The sequence below is a fragment of the Silurus meridionalis genome, chromosome 22 (assembly GCF_014805685.1).
Source record: "Silurus meridionalis isolate SWU-2019-XX chromosome 22, ASM1480568v1, whole genome shotgun sequence".
In the NCBI taxonomy this organism is placed as follows: Eukaryota; Metazoa; Chordata; class Actinopteri; order Siluriformes; family Siluridae; genus Silurus; species Silurus meridionalis.
The window spans coordinates 13,154,468-13,177,028 of NC_060905.1; the positions used below are offsets into that span (position 1 = coordinate 13,154,468).

The window sequence follows — 22,561 nt, forward strand, 5'->3', positions numbered from 1 at the left end:
ATTTATCAAGGCTTTTCTTTTCATTTAAACAAAATATTGAAAAATCTCCTTTCCATAATTTAAAATAACTAGATAATATTAACTGTATAAATAAAGTCTTACTAAAACTTTTATGCTCGTTACATTCCCTGTTTTGAAGATATTTGATATTTGAAGGAGTGTTGCAGTTAGCTGGCTTTAATTCTAAAAGCAACCACAACAGCTTGTTTGGTTGGAAAGACCTGTAGCTAAGGACTGTTGAGAGAATGTGTTAGTTCAGAGGTGTCCTTGTGAAGTTGGTAGGCTCATTTACTCACAGCCAGCCTAATGAGCTCCAGCAGCACATCTACATCTGTCCTCTGCAAAATTGGCATTAGCACAGGAAAGTAGATTAGCCATGTCCACAGGAACACACAGGAGGTCATTAACTCACCTGGCCATATCTGACAACACATAAATTTATATAATCAGATGTAGCTAAAAATCTGTGTTTTGAATACGACTAAAGGCACCAATTTGATGTACCTTTAAATACATAATTAAAATTCTTCCTTCTCACTGTTGATTTTCAGGGTTTGAGTGTATGAATAATTTTTTTTTTCAGTATGTGGGGTTTTTGTATTGCTGCCAAAAACTCCATATATTTACATTTAAAGTAAAAACTGTGACAGCCTTTTCTGAATTCTATTTAAAAAAAAAACCCACCAGTGTTGCATGCTTGCCAGAAAGATTTACAAGATTGAGAAGCCATCTGAATTGTGATTGTAATCTGTTATTAATTCGATGACTCCAAGGCCTTGGCACTATCCAGTTTCTCACTTAGCACAACTAGGATGAAGCACATGATGATAACCTTCAATACAAACATTCAGAAATTTTCTTTGAATCATGTAATTATGGTGTGATCAAGCAACAACAAATATGGAAATAAAAAATCAAAATGTTAAATGTAAAATAAGATGTTAAAATAAGCATTTTACCAAAACCATATTAATAGGATAGGTTACCAAAATGATGCTTCATTAGAATAATCAGAAGGTTTCTTATAATGATGATTTATTTTTAATTATATATCTACATTACAAATATAATCGCAGGAGAATTTAAAGAAAGCCCTAGAAAAGGTATTGATTCACACATTAGATGTGGACAAACATTTTTGAACATCTGACGTGTGTTTTTGAACATCCCATTCCACATTTAGTCCAAATTAGCTGTTATAATAACCTTCACTTTTTCACTAGATTTTGGAGTGTGCTGGAGATTTGTGCTCATTGTGTTAATGAGGCCTAGGTTGCAGTCAGTGTTTCAATTCATCCCAAAGGTGTTCAGTAGGTTTGAGGTCAGATCTCTATAGCAGTCCACTCAAAAGCTTTCACTTTAATCCATGTAAAGCGAGCGCAGACCCTTCTGGTGGTTTATATTAGAGACCACTGAGGTGTTGTCTAAACGAACTTGCACATGATGACCTTTGAGGTCCAGCAGGAAATGCTTCAGAGCTAAAAGGACGGCCAGCATCTCTAGAGAGGGCGTTCATGATCGCTCCACAACCCGAAAGAAAAGGCCCTGGTGCAGCTCTAGGAGCCTCCAAGGAGGCAGCGAGTCCTCCCGGTTCACTTCGATACTGAGCGGAAACCGAGGATGGTGTTTGCTGGAGCTGGCCATGCCTTGAATCACTGATCGTGGCAGGGTTAACGAACCAGGTCCCTGGGGGTGCCTGGGCAGGACAGGCACCGTTTAATGAGGTGCACCATGCCCTTTCCCGAAGCAATCCTCAGAACGTCCTGTGTTAGGATTTCGAAGCCCATTAATTGAAAAGATCTGACATCTAATGGGGCTTAGGCCCAGAGCGTGACACAAGATCCCTAGCAGGGGAGTGCGAGTTGCGACACTCTGCTTTTTAACCTCCTGGTGATAAGAGGTGCTGGGTTGTTCTTGGGGCTGCGCCTGCCGAGCATCCTCATGAGAGCGACGTGGGAGGAACAGCTAAAATGCTGCCGACTGCATCGAGCAGCAGAGCTCTGTCCCTGCCGAAAGGATCTAAAAGGGTGAGCCATAGGTGCCTTTCCGAGGAGACTAGAGCAGCCATAGACTGGCCAACAGCCACAGCGGTCTCTTTTGTGGCCCTAAGAGCCAAATTTGCCTACGACTAGCTCTCGCAGCAGGTCAGCCTGATACGCCTGTAACACCGCCATGGTATGCAGGCATGCAACGGCCTGACCTGCTGAGGCTACCCTCATCCACTAGCGCCAACATGTTATGAAGGGGCTTGGTGGGCAGTGTCGGGGTCTTAAGGGACGATGTGACACCCGTGGAGAGATAGCTAGCCAGCGTCTTTATAACCCGGGCCATCGACCTGTAAACACACTCTTTTAGTCCCACTACATTGGAGTACAATGAGGATTGGAACTCAAGAGGCGGGCCGGATACGGCTTAGCCCAGGACCTGGACACCTCGGTGTGGAGGTTGTGATGTAGGTTGCAAAAAGTGCTCATAATAATAATAATAATAATAATACTGTACATGGAGCATAGACCTAACAGTTATGGGCATTATAGAGAATTATTTGTTTCTGGGATTGCAGATAAAAAATGGTGCAAATGTGGGACACTTGTTTGCATCTAGTCTGAACAGCAGATCAGAAGGAAATTCACCAGAATCGTTCAGAAGCCTGGGAAAAATAAATGATTATTCCATTTATATTCAGCACAAGTTATAGGCAAAAGCTTTTGCTTTCTCTACTCCCACACATGCCTTTGTCCCTCTTTATGTCTAAATTAAAGGAAGAGTTTGGAGCTTGGTGTTCCAGCATATGGCAGTTTTTGGAGGATTTAACCACCAAGTTTTGCCATTTGCAATTTCATCAGCTTCATATTTCTTTCAGCAGTGCACCTCAGAACATCTTTCAAAGAAACACCATACTGATATGTGGGTCACGAGAAAAGGAGCACAATAAAAGATTCTTTGTAATTCTTTGTTTGCATTCACAGGCCAGTTCTCCCATGAACGTAAAGTCAAACAGAGCCTGACAAGGTTAGATCTTTTGCCCACAAGCTTGCACTGTCTAATTAGAGTCCTGCCTCATCACTGGTCTAATCAAGCATTTGGATACAACCCAGCTCTTGTGTGAGCCACACATCTGGATGATGTTTTCCATCAGAGAACTACTCAAGAGAAAAATTGTGGAGTGTGTGAACATTTTTAGCCATATTAAATGCAAATGAAAGCTGCTGTGCAAAGAGAAGGATAGGATAGAAGATATAGACATTGTAGAAAGGATTTAAAAGAGATTGCAAGAACATGTCAGGCCGTCTAAAACAGAAAATAATAAATGCTTGGACTAAGTAAACAACTGGAACTTAAAATGGAAGATAGTTGAAAGAATATGGAGTCCTTGTAATTTTTCGCTGATTGTTAGCACTTGAATCATACCAGATGTAATCCCATTTACCTTCTCCCAACCTTGATCCAACCCTGCTGGACTGCCTATTTGTAAAAGGAAAATCTATATGAAATCTATACAACTTTTCAGAGCAATAAAAAGATGGCTTAGAATATATGAGATGGTTCTTCTGGCACGTAATACAATGAAATGCTATTGTTTTTGCTGCTCCTGGAGACTGTGTGGGTGTATGTCTTTCAGCACAGGAATTGTTCAGAGACAGCCTAATGGACCAAGGTTCAATCTGGTAAGCATTTTTGAACTGAACAAAAGTTTTTAAAAACCTGCAGGTTTTCTCTGCTTAAGATCTTCCCAATTATGAACATATTCTTTTGTTGCCAATGGCAGCAGAGAGGAACTAAGACATTTTTCACCTGCACTAGTATGACATGGTTCTTTCTTTAGCGCCTTAGTTTTCAGCAGTGTTCCCAGATAACCCAACAGCCTCATCTATACAGTACCACCAAGACTAGAAAGTTAAAATGAAAAGTAAAGGTGCCTCACTGGGATCTACAGGCAAAGTTAATGTTGAATGACAAAGTTAGTCCAGCTTATCTTCCAGGTTTACAGTTTTACTTCTTGAATATAATTTTCTTGCCAGTTGTATTTAAGAGTGAAGATGGAGAAATAGTTTAAGGTGTTATATTGGATCTTGGTCTCACAAGTAATTTTGACATTTCGATCTAATTAATAAAAAGGGTGTCTCATAGGATCATACTGCAATCTATTATTGATATTTATGTATATTACCTACATTTATGTATATTAAATACAATGGCTCACCAGATACTCAAAAAATGATTGTGCTGCTACAGATGATGTGGTGAGAGGAAACATAGATTGGGGTACAAACATATCTCATTCTTCAGTATGTGGTATTAAACCAACCCCTGAGAGAGTGACAGATGTGTGTTTGCACAGTGCCTTTGTTCTTTACAGAGTTTTCCTTGCCCTGTCTGGCTGGAAGATGGGCCCTGGCTTCATTTTTCATGAACCCACTGTTATATATCATAGTTTAGGTGAAGGCTTGCTTGTTAAATGAAAACTAGACCCAAACAATGGCAGAGGTCTACCTCTAACTAAACTCTGACAGTCAGCTTGGACCTAAATATTTAAGAGAACGTCCTTAGGACTTGTTTTACAGCGATGTAATGTGGCAGGTGTAAACAATAAATAGACAATCTGGCATGGCGCGAGATTGACTTTGGTACGGAAAACATGATTAATGAAAAGGTCAAGGCAGACAAGGATTTAGAACAACCATGCATGCATAATTTATAAAGCACCTGAACCACATCTATTCCTTACTCTCCAATGTCAAATTTAAGTAAAAAATACTATGTGTATTACACATATTTAATATTTATTCAAGATTGAACTTAATATTCATCCAAAGCACCTCAAAACTCAGCTCATATTACCCATATTTTGATAGTTTGATTGTAATTACAAATTCAGTTTCAAATCTTATTTCATTTTCATTTTCTCTTAGACTTTACTAGTCTGATTTACAGTGATTATATCAAATTTCCAGGACAGTATCAGATACAGGAACTAAACATGATTTGACATTCTCAAATATGACTATTAAATATGAATTTTTAAATGCAGCTAAAAGAAGCCCTTCATTGTCACGATTTAGAATGGTGGTGTGGGTGTAGTGTGTGCTGCATGTGCCTTTTTTCTGTGTTTTTTTCTAAGTTCACCCTCCCCACAATCAGCCAACAGTGAAACATTTGCCAGGGTATTCATGTTGGTTCAGTTTGGGCTAACCCATAAAGGGCCTGTGACAGTTTGTTGCTTTGCCTCTTTACCATGCCTGCATTTCATACAGAAAGCCCACAGTGAGCCAGTGGCCATATTTTGTTTCACCAAGAACAATTTGTAGCTTATTTATACATCCACAAGTGCCAAAAGGAAAGAATAAAGAAATTTTACTTATCAAATACAAAAGAAGGGCATCAGCCAAATGAACATACCTTGTAAAATGTATTGTACACTTAGTCTCACTCTGTCAGGTAAACATTTTATTTGATCATATGCTCAATATGTAAAATACACTATTAGCATTATCATCATTATCATATTCACAAGTACTACATATATAAAGTGCACTGTGCAAAAGTCTCTCTTATGTCCCTTGTGTGTAACATGTTGTTACAATTAAATAATGATTTGAAGAGGGGCCGACAAGGTTTCCGCTTTCGGCACAGATGCTTGACCAATACACATTCATACAGTAAACTTTATTTTGTAAAAAAAAAAATAAATAAATATATCATCATATGCTGGACACATTTTTGCTTCAGATACAATAACACTTAGTGTTAAGCAGCTGTCAGTCTTGGTAGACATTTAATTGGGATGGGCAAAATATATATTTTTTCCAAGCCAATACCAAGTACCAATACCCCAGCTTTGTTACATCTACTGTATGTGAAGAAAGAATTTGACTGTGCTGTAATGTACATGTGACAAGTAAAATGCCCCTTACCCCTTATAGGCCCAGATACATGACTGAGTGACAGAAGGCTGACTTGTTTGTATAATAAACAGGGGCTGAGAGGAGGAGGAAATAGTCCCTATTCATGCTAAACTGACTTGTTTAAAAAATTCTATTTAGGACTGCTATTTTAATATAAGAACTTTAGGATCAATCCACCTGTCTCCAATCTTAACTAGCTATTGCCTTAAGTCTACACTCTAGTGTGTAATATTTTATAATAAGGTTGCCCTATAATAGCAGTTAGAAATAAACTACTAATAAACTTAGAAAACGTTTTGGATTAATAAATGATGTCTCCTCATAGATATTTCCTTATATAATGGGACAAAATAAAGAGTTAAGATACAAATAAAAAAAGCAGCCTATGGCAATGGTACCTGATCCATTTAAAAATGAATAGTTTCTGAATATTTGCATATTATTTATAATTGTATTATTACTTGGTTGTATTTGTGATTTTAGGTGCCAACAATATAAATATTAATTAGGGACATGACAATTTTAATTTTTTGACTGCATGTTGTGAACATGTTCACTGGTGCCTTTAGCATGAGTCGAACTAAGTTTCTTGTGTCCTCATCTAAAGTAATTCCATCATTTGCAAAGAACATTGGGATCATTATTTTCGTGGAGAAAATGCTGACTACTGAATGTGTAAAGCATGCAAGTGCTGCACAACTTATTTCTTTCGAATATTTTTCACATTTGCTCATTATTTGTTCTTGATAAGTTTCTGGGTTATGAAGGAACATCACTGTAAAATATTACAGGTCTCCTACACATCATAGAACAAACATGCAGCTTCAGAAAAGTAATTTGCTTAACATTAGAATATGTTATATCGTTCCCACCCCCCCCCCCATCCGCCACCCCCACCACCACCACCACCACCACACACACACACACACACTCACCTCCATTTCTTTGTTGTTTGTGTGCTATTTTTATCTCCAGATATCTTTTACAGGAGATGGGAATGTGCAGATTGAATAAAATGTCTTAAAACTGCTTACACCATAAAACAGAAAGGTCAAGCAGTAGGAAAAGGAGGATGTCGAGAACATATTAAAGACAGAGGGGGGGAAGAGATGCAGGGATAATGGGGGTGAATGAGGGAGAGGGTTAAGGGCCTGTGCATCATCAATGAGGTGAGAAATTGCTGTCAGCTTGTCTGAGAGCTATAGATGACACAGGCTCACCTTCATCAGCGGCCAGTGCTATTTGTCTGATCTGGTCTGATGCGTCGTCCACTTATTACACCCTTCAGTCTGTACTACTGATGCATTGCCTTGATGTCTGTTACCGGTGCTGTGAAACAGCCACAATCATGAAACTAATTAGGTGAACCCCTACTGTGATAAAATAGTTCCTGTGTTGATTCAACTTACAAAGAATTACAAGGGTTAAGTGCTGTTTTTTTCTGGTGTACTGATATATGAATTGTGCTTTAGCATTTCATTCTCCTGGAATTCACAGGTTCCTCTTCAGTAACATGGAAACATTGCATGGAATTTATAGTTTTGCTGTAAATAGAGTCCCATGGCACCACTATAATACCTATCCCATCGCACTAAAATGCAATAAGTGAAATATTATAAAAGTGTCATGTGTGGCACAATGATGCAGTGTCAGGCTAACTCTGGGAACAGATGTGTAGGCTGTAATAAAGCCGCTTGTGATTGTGTTTGTGTTTTTTATCGTTCTTCGCATCTGCTGGAGATTTACAGTAAATATCTTTTTTACGACACACACAGCAGTCGATGTTTTCACCGTCTCTCACGATTCCCCCAACCTCTTCCTCTGGTCTTCCCAAAGGACAATAATGAGATGTCATTTCAGAAGCCATATGCGAAGGAATTTTTAACTAGGCATCAGTGCATATGTGAGGCCCGAGCAAATTCAAGATCACACAAGCAATGAGTCATAAAATTGTATCCATGCTGGATGTGACTTCTTGCAAACAGTGGTGGCATTTATTATTTAATCTTCATGTTGGCAATAACAGAAATAGGAGATCTTTTAGCTTTGAGCTCAAAAGGCAAGATCCCTTATTATTTATTTATTTCTGCATTGACTGAAATCTTTGAGATTGTAGACAATCAAATTTTACAACAGTGTTTCAACTACAGAGAATTGTTGTACATTACATGAATGCATTTGTAATTGTTTGATTTTGCACAAAATAAAAAGATGACTTGCAAAAATATACATAAGAGGTTTGGTACTTTAATGTATAATTGATTATAATGCCATGATATATGTAAATGAATGACTGAAAAGACCCCACAAGAAGTATCATACATACATTCATACTTGCACATAACTATATCATGTCATTAAGTATATTATCTTTTTACATGTCTATCTGTGCATATGCACAGTATATTGTATTTTACTATATATACTATATATTATTACACACTGCACCTTCTGTACATTATTCACCCTCATCCCTGTATATATGGACCTCATACCCTATTTAATCGTACTGTTATTTATTGTAAAAAGGCCACTTATGCACTTCTGGTTAGATGCTAACTGTATTTAATTGACTCCGTACCTTGCACAATTACTATAAAGTTAAAACCAATGTAATCTAATCTCAAGGTTGTTTTCTCATTATCGCGACTTAATTTGCTCATGATCTTGACATAGCAAACATTGTTTTTTTTTGTGATCAGTACAGTACTTCATTTTTCTGTGTATTCTTCATAAGAGCATGTTCTAGAGGCGGCGTTATCGCATCATCATCATGGATAATTACCATAACCAGATCACAAAAACATTTTTCTGTGTATTCAGCATAAGAGCATGTTCTAGAGGGTGCTGACAGCCTCTTTATCGTTGATGCTGCGATGATGCTGCCTCTAGAACACGCTCTTATGCTGAATAAACAGAAAAATTAAATACTGATCATGAGGAAACAATGCCAGTTAAGGTCATGAGAAAATAAATCATGATAACTGTTGTTATGCTGAGGTCACAAGACAACTCCCTTTGTTATGGCGAGAAAATTATGTTGTGATCACGAGAAAATAAAGCGTTATGTCGAGATCACGAGAAAAATTAAGTCATGATCATGAGAAAACAACTCGTGTCGAGCTCACGAGGAAACAAATCGTTATGCCAAGATCACGAGAAAATTAAGTCGTGATTAAGAGAAAACAAGAAATCGAAAAATATTAGAATGAATGGCCTCTGTATGAATATGTACATGTCTAAATCTGCATCTCTGATAATTCTGTTTTTCACACTTTTTCATTAATATCTTAGCTCATCTCAGACTATTTTGCTTTTAGTCACTCTGCACTCTTTTTTCAATGTTAGAATGGGAATTTTCTTCTTGCATCTCTCTTACTCAAACTATTTCTTCTGGCAGTTGTGCGATTTTTGTGTTTTTTTTTTTTCTTAAGACTTGCTTTAGAAAGTGCAGAGCTTGGTATTAGGGGGAACAGCATAAGGGCAGATATGGAAATAATGGATTTGAGCAAGGTGTAGTGGGACGGTTTTTGAGAGTATCATGGAGTTTGAGCAACTTGCATGCTTCCATGGTGCTAATGTCCCATTTGTGGTTGGGTTTTCTGTGGAAGATGCAGCAGTTGCAGGAACAGTGCTGGTACTTTTTTCTAAGAGCTGTATAATGAGAACATAATTGTTGTTTCTGAATCAATATCAAGAAAGTAAATGTTGGTTATGTGTGCAATACAATGTTAAAATTCTTCTGTTTTGTAGCTCTGTGGGTCTGTCAAATGTCTCAGTAATTAAAAAAAAACAACCCCATAACCGAATCTAAACTTTTTAAACTGATGAATCATGAATCAAGAGGGACACTTGATTGCCATACACAGACAGCAGGGACTCGACCTGAGCTGGGCTGAAATAAAGCATTGGTTCCTATGGTAAACGGTCTAGAGCCTTGATCTTCTGCAGCAGAAGATCATCTCTTTTGTAATACCAAGCTTATTAACAGTATACCTAAGTGTTTGTTTTACTCATTGCAAAGTTAAGCAATCTCCTGGAAGATAGCAATCTTTTTGGTTTTTTGGCATTATTGTATTTGAATTTGCTTTGAGTTTTTTAAGATTTTGTTTTGAGAGTTTTTTGGAAGAAGTCTTTGGAAACATGGAAGCTGGAGATATTCCTGCTGAAGGGAGTACAGAAAAGACTAACGATTAACCAATCAATTATATAAGCAAGTAGGAAAAGACAAGATGGAAAATAACATGCATAAAATTTAGGTAGAATAAAAAAATGTAAATTGAAGAAAGATTATTATATCAATTAGTATGTAGCCAAGAGGATTTTTACAATTCCATGATTCAAGATCATCTGTAATAGCTCTCTTTCAGGGAGCCTGTTCCCAACACTATGCTGCAGTTTGTTTCACTGCGTGTATTTTGATATTGTACTTTGGCTTAGGTTGACCATATGTTCTCTTTACCCTGTACATTTGTTTCTACAGTTTGCATTATTACATCGCTTTAACCCATCACTATAAATTCTGGCTTATATCTTACAGCTTACATCTTATGGATTATGCACACCATTGGTTGCATGTAGGGCGTGAGAACCACTGTTTTCATCATTAGCCTCAGCATGTGTGTAGAAAGTGTCACAGCACCAAAAAAACATATAGAGCAGGTGCTTGCTTGATATCAGTTATACATGAGCCCTGAATATACCCTGAAAGCTGCCCAAATTCAAATGCAAATGAATAAAATATAGAAAATAAAAAATATAAGCATTAAGAAAAGTGACCCTAACATTTTGGAAAGGTTCAGAACTGCTAGAACATTTTTACTTAAAAGATTGTGACTTAATACATGAATGTTTTATGTATAATGTATCAAAGTTTATTAAGATATTATCTTAACTATTTTGAACAATGACAGTTTTTTTTTCTTGAGCAGTTTTAATTACTCAGATGCTATAAAGAGATAATGGGCATCTCAGAAATCTGCAGAATCATCATTTAATTATCATGAATCAAATGCAGTTTTTTTTTTTTTGTTTTTTTTTTAAATAATGGTCCCAAACTGCCAAAACGGCAGAGTAAAAATATTACTTTGCTTACTCTGGTCACATAATTGCATTTTCTTGTGGAAAACCTACAATTATTGGGAATCATCTAACTGGTACCTAAAAGTTCCAGATTACAACAACTGGTTATACAGTTACTGTAAATGCAAAAACAGAAAAAGTGTAGCTTTCAGACAACTTCAAATCCACAATTCTGCAAACTACAGTTAAAAAAGGAGATGGTGGAAATTAGATATTTTAGCTGACTTTGGAGCTCTATTTATGGTTCAAATGAATCCATTCATCCTGCAATGGAGCTCATTACATTTTGATACAAAATAAAATAAAAAAAACTTCAGAGAATCAAATAAAATCAGAATGCATCATTGCACCCCTTTTAGTTTTTGTGCCATTAATAGGCTTCAACCAAACCAACCCCAGCCATTAGGATTGCACAAGCCAGTGCACTCTTAGTGCCGGTCCCAAGCCTGGATAGATGGGGAGGGTTGCGTTAGGAAGGGCATCCAGCGTAAAAAACATGTGCCAAATTGAACATGCGGATCATGAATACGGAATACCCCCCTGAATACCCCTAGGCTTTAACTAACTTCTCACTGCATTGGAACCCAGGAAATATTTTACTTACTTGTAATTGTTAAATAACAGCTATTTAATAATTTTCTACATCACATTTATTTGAATGCTGCTCAGAGATAAAAGGAAACATTCCAGTTATGAGTATAATCCAAATTAATGTCCATGGTCATTTTTTATTTCCTTTCCTAAGTGTGGGCAGAGGTACTGCAGTTTGCATCCTTAAAAGATCCATAGTGTTGTAAATTGACCTTTTGATTTTTACTTATGAAATTCACTCTTTTGATTTTTAATGGCATTTTGCACACTTACAGTGCCTCTGCAATAACCACGACGCAAATATCAGGGAAGTATAAAACAGACTTTACATTTGAATTGAAACCAACATTGCAAACAAATAATAGAAAGAATTTTTATAATTTCTTTAAATAAATTTAATTAAATATTTAATTAAATAATTTAAACGTGTGGTTCACAAATACTTAATCTTTTGACCCCCTTAGACTTGGAGAAAAGTGGTTAAAAGCAGGGTTTAAGTATGTTGGTGTTTTAGATGGGGGAACCATAGTTACAATGAAACTGTGATTGCAGAAGCATTTTAAAAATAAAATTGCTGAGAACAACTTTGTCACCTACATTCTGGCATCATCCAGCTGAAGTTGATTTTTAACAGGATTGAAAGTTTTTATTGTTTGGTTTTTTGTTACATTGGGTAAGGCAGAGGGTTTTATATTTACCCAGAGAGAAAGAGACCAATACTTTATATATTTATATATAAAAAAGAACAGCCGCTTTTTTACTTTTACAGAAATCTTTATATGGCAATGAAAGTGTGGGAGGCACAAAAACACAAGACAGGCTCTCCGTGGGTTTGGTGTATAACTATAATAGAGGACTTTTTTTCACAAAACAAATTGTTGATCTGGCAGGATTCCCTTTAATGCATACATTGGGGAGTATATAATATGAAAAAGCAGGTCACCAGAACCCCTCTACACTGGGAACAGCTGCCTCTCTCTATAGGGCATCCAAGCTGTCAGAAAAGCTGGCAAGAGCAGTGACAAATGGCCAGCTGCTTGATGTGTGACCATGGACAACATGGCAGTAATGGAGTTAAGACAGGGTCTAAAAACTTTCAGAGATGTTCCTCACATGCAGCAGAGATTTTCAGAGGAAAGAAGCTGCTTAGTGTATGTACCTATGGTTCCAGAAATAAATTGTAATATTCACATGTAAGGAAAAGCCCAAACTTAGATCCAGTGTCCTCCTCTAGATGTACAACATATCGAATGAACTGTAATTCATAAAAAAATAAATAAATAAATAATTATGTGTAAAACTGTCCAAAAGCTGAAGCACATTTATCTAGTTTGGCTACAATACAGTCTGACCTTTGGTTAGTATAGACTGAAATACTGTCCATATTTATACATAGGAGAAGGTATTCATAGTTTCTGTGTTTCATAGTTTCATAGTGCAATGTTTCTGTACATTAGACGTACTTTATAAGCAACTAATGGTTTTACACAAGACCGCATTGCACAGATATTGTAGTTTATTAAGGAGTTTTTTTGCTTTAGAGAATTTATGGAAAACTAATGCCCTTTTTTAGAGATCTCAGAAAGTCCCATGTGACTACTTTATGAAATACATGAGAGCTCATATCCTTGCAATTATCATATGGGGTAAAATGATCAAGAAAGTCACTGCATTTGTTTTTCCCTAGAATATAACAGAACATTCAAAACATTTATTAGAAAGGTACTTCATAGCAGTGTTATAAATGAAAACTTGATTACCACTTTAGTATGAACCCATTAAAATCATTCAGCTGGCTGGTTTGTCGGCTTTCTAAATAAGTAAATCATTTGTTTTGGAATGGTGTTTTGTAATAGTTTTGAATGCAAATGGAGCATTCAGTTTCAAGCTCCACAGTTATGAAAGCAGTGTTGTGGTTGAGTGCCAGTTTGCAAATGGGGGCCAGAACCAGAGGAATTGAGTGGTAAGGATCACACAACAGTGTTCCCTCTTTTAGTGAGTGGTGGAAGGGGTAAAAGAGGGTGGGAACAAAGCAAGAAAAAGAAAAAAGGAAGAGAGAGAGAGAGAGAGAGAGAGAGAGAGAGAGTGTGTGTGTGTGTGTGTGTGTGTGTGTGTGTGTGTGTGTGTGTGTGTGTGTGTGTGAGCAACCAAGCACCCTAATAAAGCTTTTGTTTTTGTTACACATATTGTTAGACTTCTATTTTCTTTCCCCCACTTCAAACCACAGAGTATCCAAAGTGGATACTTCATAAAAGATTTAAATAGGTTTTCTTTTTTAATATGCTGTTAATGAAGATGAAATAACATTTCCAAGAAAATGTAAAACATTACAGTTGCTGCTGATTGGTTTGAAAAATAAAATACTAAAGAGGCAAAAGGTTTATAAATGCCTAATGTACTCTTTGGGACATAGTCAGTGCATCTCAACAGTTCTTTAATAGCTGTCAGTACCATAATATTGGTGGCAGAGATAGTAGTGGTATCTGTTAACCTAGTCAGTGTCCCAGCCCAAATCCTGGATGCTGATCAGGAACCAGCTTTCTTTCATTTCCTATTGTTGATCCCAGATTGTTATAAAACACATCAGCAATGCAACACGACCACACAACACTGATTTGTACGAGATAAACAACAGAACATTCTGTAAGGTTTTTGAAAAAGATCATAGTGTACCTCTTGGAAGATAAACCACATTAGATTACTAACTAAGCAGAACACCGCAAACAGAATAAAAATGAGTTGATTCTGATTCTGACTATTAGCTCTACAGCTCACTATACATTAACACATTATTTTTACAAATAAATCAAACACAGGACTGTAAAACATTTCTTGCCTCCTAACATCTAGGCAGTGGCCAATGATAACTCTGTACATCGCTTTGATTCTACAACAGCGAAGTCTCTGGTGCAATAACAAAACTCATTAGTTATGAAAGGAAGGTGAAGATTAAAGAAAAACACCATATCAACTTCTCTATAAATGTACATCACTGGCAATTGAGCATGTTATTAATTTTGACAGATTGCACGTTTAAAACCGTCTAAGAAACACCATATGGAGAGGAAAACTGGGCCATGGCGCTAACTCACAATCGGTACATAGTAAATGGTGCCATACAGAGCCATTTATGGTAAAATAACCCTTCCTCCACTTCTTCGGCAAAGTGCGCATTTGCATAATGTATTGCCGTTAGGGCAAAGCAGATGGATCAAATAATCTGTAGTGCTTTCAGTTCCTGAATGAGAGTCAGGCTAACATTATAAGCTTAATTTCACTGGCAGTGTATTTAAAGCTAAAACTAAAGATTTTGTGATATTTTTTAAATCACAGTGACATTTGATATGGCCGAGTCAAGTCACCGTCATTCAAGACTAATTACTCATATCCAGTATTGTATTTCCTCTTAAACCTGAAGTGAAAGGAACAGGCAATTTAGGTCGGTAAAGGTTCAATGTGTCTCAAAATATTTTTTTTGTGCTATGCCTGTATATAATTCTAACTGAAAATGTATTCTAATTGGTTAAGTCTTCACAAGGGTGATATTGTGTGAGATAGTATAAGAACGAAAGGGGGAAAAAAATCACAAGATGATCAAGGAATTCGAAACAATTTTTGACATGGCTGCTGAGGCTGTTGTTAGAAGCTCCACAGATGGATGGATGCGTATGCCAAATTAGCTGCTTCTTGGGAGATAAAAAGGCAGCAGCAGAAGCTGCAGCAAACAAAAGAGCAGCAAACTGTATTTCGTTCATTTTTTAATGATGTTGTGTTTGCCTAACATTACATACTGAATGTGTTCCTTACACAACAACTACCAACAATTCTGACAGAGATCCATCCAGTATTATTGCAAAACTATGATTATATAATACACACAATAAATAAAAGCATTCATTTAATTGAATAATAGGAGCAATTATTTAAAATTGTGTGTTAAGTGATTATATAATTAGTTCCTAAGTTGTTGCATTTTACCATTTCTGCTATTATTATTATTGTTATTAAAATAATTATTATTATTATTAAATTATTTTGTGTCATCCACATAGTCAGTTTGGAAAAGGAAGTTTGGTTCGATATGCATATACTGGTGATGGTGATTTTTTTTGCAGATGTGCACACATGCTGAGATTGTTCAACAAGGTCACCAAGTGATGCATGAGGCAGATTTTTGATTAAATACCAGTCATGCAGCCTATTGTTCTTGCCAGTTAAATGCAATTTTTCAAATGACAAAGATATCTGGCATTATTCTGGGCTTTATACACTATATGGACAAAAGTATCAGGACACCTGACTTTTCCAGCCATATGTGGATCCTCACAAAACTGTTACCGCAAAGTTGGAGGCATACAATTTTTATAAAATGATCATGAAAGTAGCATGAAAATTTCTCTTAAACTAGGAGATCTTAACAGCCTTTGTAAAAAGCCAGCACCATGAAAATATGGTTTACTTAAATTGAATTGACCTGCTATAGAGCTCTGACCTTAAGCTTATTGAACATATTTGGGATGAATTGAAACACGAACTGCAGCCCAGAACTTCTAATCGTAATTCAGACTTTACTAACACTAATCTTTACAACCACACTACAAAATCTAGTAGAACATCTTCCCAGAGTAATGGAGGTTATGCAAAAATGGGTCTTACTGTGCATGTGGAAAGGGTTGTTTAAACAGGGTTGTTTAGAAAGAACACAGAAATCTTGTGGTCATGTGTCTACAAACTTGTGCCCATTGTGTTCATGTGTTCCTAGCATTTCGTTTCCTTCCTGCTATTTACGCTGGAATGTGATTAGGGGATTAAACTGTCAAATGTCAGTGAAGTTTATGAGATTCCAGAAAACATTTTATTGAGAAAAGTTAGTATTTATGAAAACGGGCAATGCACTGGATCCAGTGTATACATTGTAGAATATCTCATATCTGTTCATGACCCATGTAATAGGGGAAATCTTGTGTGGTCTTGCATTCTGACATGTTTCCTAAACTGCTAAAGTCATAGTAGTTATGTGGTCAAAGCAATAAGCACAGATGACATAGCTGAGTGTGCCAAATCTTCTGGTTTCTAACCACCATTGAATGCATTATGGAAACCAAGGTCATTTCAGGGCCACAAGTAGAATTCTATAGCCATGTTGTTTAATTCTGTGCAGTAGGTAAAAGATTATTGCAAAATGAAAAAAAAGAGAGTATAATAAATATTGATGGCAGTTATTGATTAGCAATGGGTCTCTGTTGCATAGCCCCATAAGATAATCTTCGCAGGTTTTCAAGTTTCATGTAAAGGATTCCGTAACCTTTTTCAAGTAGCCTGTAAAAGGTCACAGTAGATTAAAACCCAAATCAAATATTTGTAACATCAAATCGATATTTGGATATTAATGTTTGCACATTTTCATGTAGAGTGTCCATAACTTCCATGTTAATAAAATAGATACTAGAATACGCCTTTATAGTGGAAAAAACAATCAGTTAACTAAAGAAAGAAACTAAAGAAAGAAAGAAATGACTATTTTTTAAGAGTAGAAATGTGAGAGAAAGTTAACCCCTTAAATAGGTGATTTGTAGATAAGAGAGGATTAAGGAAAGAAAATTTAAGGTGAAAAGCAGGTAAATGTGTTGGGGTTTTGCAGAGTTCAGGTCATACAGTAGCTTGAACTCCAAAATGTGTACAGTAGATCTCAAGATGTCAAGCTGTCCGAACAGATGGACGAATTAGACAGGGTCAAAGAAAGTGAAGGTCTTTCCTTATAAACAGTTTTGCTTGACGATATTAGGTGATCCACGTGGAGTTGTTATATTGTGGGGCATGGGTTGTGGCTGAATACCCTACAACCGTTATCCTATTCTGACTCCAAACTCTTTGAAGATATTGCTCAGCATGCCAGTTTGAAGGACGGTGAATCTGGGAGCTGTATTGATTGGAGCAATGTCACAGTCAAGTAGATGGACTATGGTATCAGGCATGCAATCTCACTGCCTGACCTGGTGTGGAGAGAACATCAGGCCCATATATCTCTCAACATTACACTCAACTGCAAGGACATTAAGCCTGGGCATAAAGTCTGTGTGGGGTGCATAGACCCATGCCATGTTATCTAACCATTAGGCCTGATTTAGTAAAACTGCAGGAATGGACTGGTTTAAAACATAAACTAGTGTGAAGGTCAAAAACAAGGAATTGCATTCATAAGGACTTCAAAAGATTGGTACTTTAAGCATCATCATAAACCTGAAAGTGATGGACAATTTTTTTTTTCCTAGGTAAGAAGTGATCATTTTAATGATCCAACTATTTCCATGCCTAACATCATACATTAATCAGTGACTGGCTATATTTAACACCTGTGAAGTTTTTGTCCATGGTTGGTAGTGTCCTGCCAGTATTGGTTGTAGGTTTTAAATACAGTTTTAGGCCATTTTTAGCCAAATGTACCTTTTTAGTAGAACCTATTACAGTATGTGTACAGTAGGTGGCTTGAAAAATATTAGTGTTTGATTTATTTGAGTTGTTGTAGCTTTCCTGACAGCTTCCAACCAGCCCGGCCATTCTCCTCTAACATCTCGTCCATAAACAAGATACTTCATCTCACAGAACTGCCATTTACCAGATGTGTTCATTTTTTGCTTCTACATCATTCTGTATAAACCTTAGAGACCACTGTTCTGTTCTACTGATCTGAAAGAACTGAAAAACTGTATATAAAAAAAAAAAAAAAAAAAAAAAAACTCAGTATTTAAGGAAATATTTAAACCAACCCAAAATAGTACCAGCAACCATGCCATGGGCAATTAATATTATTACTATTGCAAGTAACCCTAGGTATGGGCAGCACTGGGGCAAATTACATTAATACCACCATGCTTCAGGGTCCTTGTTTTAATTCAGTGCTTGGGTTCTTGCCTATGGGAATTTTCACATTTCCCCCCTTTGTTTGTGTGCCTTTTCTGTAGTTTTTGTGCTTTTCTTCCATCCTCTTGCACCCAAATGACCAGTTTGGCTGATTCTGGTTACACTATAACCATATAAATAAATGAATACATGAAGTAAATATGCTTACATGATAATATCAGAAAATAATAAAACATAACAAAATAATAAAAATGCATTTTTGTTTTGGTTTTTTCTTTGCTGTTCAACTAGACTAGATTAATGAGCCCAGCAGCTGTTGCAGTCCCATCCTGAGTTCTCATTGTAATTAAAGCTATATTTACTCGATATATCTGCCCAGTTGCTCACAGCAGGGTCTATGCACTTATTTAGTTAGTTATTTATTTTTAACAGCCTCTATTTGAACACCCTTCAGAAATTTGGAGAAATTTCCATTTTATTAACCACATCCCCAGTGCAAGGCTTGGTGACAGCTGTTGATTTCAGAGTATATTTACTGTAGTTAAATGTTTCTCATGAAACCAGAGACAATTAACACGTATCTACATACAGTAGAGCTGAAATATGGTGTTGGTATCCAATAAACAAAGTAGGGAGAAAACTCAAATCTCATATTATTCACATCACTTTTTTCATACTGAATGCTTTCTCTTGACTTCTTAAATATGTCCAACACTGTAATCTGTTTTGTTGTTTTAGTTATGTTAATGACGTAAATATCTAAACTATTTCAATAATACACTATATGGACAAACGTTTTTGGACATCTGACCAGAAAATGCATATGTGCTTTTTGAATATCCTACTAAAATATAATCACCAATTGCTCTTATACTAACCTCCAATCTTCTGGGAAGATGTTCCACTAGATTAGAGTACAATTTAAGTACAAGTTATGTACTGATGTACAGTTAGGAGGCCTGGGGTGCAGTCAGCATTCCAAAAAATCCCAGAGGTGTTCAAAATGTTTGGGGTCAGAGCTCTAGAGCAGGCCACTTCCACTGATCTTCCACTCCAACCCATGTAAACTATATCTTCATGAAGCTCACTTTGTGCATAGGGGCATGGTAATGCTGTGTAGCAACTACGCCACCCCTTCGAAATGAACTCGAAGGAGAAAGAAACCTGTTTAGAGCACAGGCCCAAAAACGAAACCCTTCAGATGGCTAAGATACAAAAATTAATTTCAAAATAGGACAGAGAATATACATAAAACACCTAAACATTATATAATTGATACCAGTAGCTTATCCAGAATTGGTCCCAGCTCTCAAAGAGGTTAACAGCCAGCTCAACTCTCTCGCTATGATGACTGCTTTCGTTGCGTGCGGCAAACCTTTAGGCATAGGGGGACATCCCTCTTACATTAAACACTCAAAAGGCAATAACCACAAAAGAAAACACAGCAAACTTAAATCCCATACACAAAGGCATGCACACATGCACACAAAATACAAGCACCATGAGTTAAGCTGGCAGCATAAGGCTGGGAAGGTATCATCAATAAAAATAAAAGAATACAAAAAAACAAAGCCCTGGCCAACCGGACTCGTACACAAACAATTTACACGATACACGTGCTGCCACCATGCAGCACACTCCTGAGACCGGCCAACCAGGGGACCAAACAAAAACAACACAGGAGAAACAGCAATTGATAAATCTAAAACAGAAAAACAAAAATTAACAATACATCAATTGCTTTAAAACACAAAACATTTAAAACCATGGTTACCAACTGCACACACTTATTTAATTAAAATATTAAATAATTTACCTTCATTGGCATATAGCAGATATAACAATCAGTTGATGTTCAAGCATTTTTCCAGATCTACACCAGCAGCTGTCAACATACACAGACAGCATTGCTAAATTTATCTGAAACTAAATAAACAAAAACAATTTTCACATACAATCAAAAATAAATCCCTCTAAATAAACAAATTAAACAAACTTGGCCTACCTCCTCTAGGGCGACTTCAAACAAAACCAAACAAAGCAGCACTATAGCCCATGTGCTTTCAAAACAGGGCCCACATTTCAAGGCCTCTTGCCCAGTGCCTGCTTAAAAAGTCTTGGGATAATTAGCCAACCACACCCCTACTGGTAGGTGCTTGCCTGGCTACATTCTATTCCCCCCAAATGAATCGGCGACCCGACGATAACAATAAGTAAAATCCCAAAATAACACATTCATTCTTCAATCCGAATCTTCACTAACTGCTGCCACAGCCACAGTTCTTGGTAGTCTATAAGGGTTGGAATGCTGGCCTGCTGTACTTCTTTTCGGACGCCCCAAGCTCAATGGCTGCTCCCCTAAGACAAGAGAACACTCTGAGCGGTCCTCACTGCCAACACTTAAAGGAACTAAATCACAATCATTATGCAATACTACAACCGATACAGAATCACTATCTGAGGCAGAATCCCTTTCCAATGCAGAATCAGTACCAGCCCTTTCATTAGAATTAGACACTCCACTAAGAACAGGAGGGCCCACATCTTCAACTACAGGTTCATAGAATGCCTTACGCATTTCTGACCGATGCACCCGCTTCGCCGGCCCTTCCCGAGACAACGGGGCGATTGAATATATTGCACTCTGCTCACCTGGTGCCCAAACAACCTTATACAAACATGAATCATACATGTCCTGGATTTTATTTTGCCCACGTTGATGGTTTCTTAAATAAACCAACTCACCCTCACAAAACCCTTTATCATTCACGCTACTCTCATGGCGCTGGTTACGTCGGGCAACCCTATCACTCAGCCTTTTTTGCACTTCCCCATATGCCACCTGAAGTCTATCCTGATGTTTCACAATCCACAGTTCAGGTGCTTCCACAGTCATCTCCAACTGATTATTAAAAAAAAAATCAACTGCCAATCTGGGTTCAGATCCAAACATAAGGAAATATGGACTCACACCTGTAGAATGATGCACTGTGGTGTTATATGCATAGACAAGCTGCGGCAAATGTTGAGGCCACTGCTTCTTTTTTTCAGGAGGCAAAGTACGCAATAGGTCATGTAGGGTTCGATTAAAACTTTCGCACTGCCCATTACCCTGCGGATGGTAAGGGGTAGTGCGACCTTTCTGTATACCATATAGTTTACACAACTGACTGATAAGATTGCTCTCGAAATTTCGTCCCTGATCAGAATGAAGACGACGAGGCAGCCCAAACAATTGAAACCAATTGCGGACCAATACCTGAGCTACCGTACTTGCTCGCTGATCCCTCGTGGGAATAGCCTGAGTGAACTTGGAGAATACATCTGTAAGCACCAAGACATTCTCTCTTCCATCATTTGCAGGCTCCAACATAGTAAAATCTACTGCTAGAATGTCATGAGGCTTGGATGCTTGGTATGTACCCATAAAAGACCTCACCTTTGGTTGAACCGCTTTAGCCAGAATACACCTTTGGCACTCGCGGCACCACTGCTTCACATCTTTCAGCATCCCTGGCCAATAGAAACGACGCTTAACCAATTCAACAGTCCTATCTACCCCTTGGTGCCCATGACCATCATGTAAACTCGTAAACACTTCCTTTTGGAGGTTTTGAGGTAGCAATAACTGATAGATCTCTTGATGGCCATCCGGTGAATAAATTAAACGATAAAGGCACCCATCCTTTACACGTAATCGATCCCACTGCCTAGACAACTCCTTCACTGCTCGACCCATCTCCGCCAACTCTGAAGCGTGCAGAGGGGTACCCCCATCCCAAGCCTTCATGACAGGGCCAATAACAGGGTCTGCCTGTTGCAAAGACCGCAAATCTGATTGCGAACATCCAGGCAGTGCAACAATTTCATTAACCCTTACCACTGCCTGTTCCGGGGGATGTATACCAACCTGCTGTTGTAGTAATGGGACCTCTGTACCTGGAAAAACATCTTCCAAACCCTGACGAGATAATGCGTCTGCATTTCGATTAACCCTCCCAGGGCGATATTTTATGAGAAAATTAATAGAAGCCAACATGGACAGCCATTGTTGCTCTAGGGCACCCAACTTTGATGTCTGCAGATGACCGAGGGGATTATTGTCAGTATAAACAACAAAC

General features: G+C 37.5%; 1 long non-coding RNA gene across 1 annotated transcript; it reads right to left on the reverse strand.

Annotated features, from left to right (window-relative positions):
- Positions 1–18,590: 18,590 nt before the first annotated feature.
- LOC124376262 lies at positions 18,591–20,704 on the reverse strand. The gene is made up of 4 exons (XR_006923806.1): positions 20,446–20,704; positions 19,720–20,325; positions 19,319–19,604; positions 18,591–18,603 (listed from the first exon to the last, which is right to left on the reverse strand). It is a non-coding gene; the product is annotated as an uncharacterized LOC124376262 (long non-coding RNA).
- Positions 20,705–22,561: the final 1,857 nt, after the last annotated feature.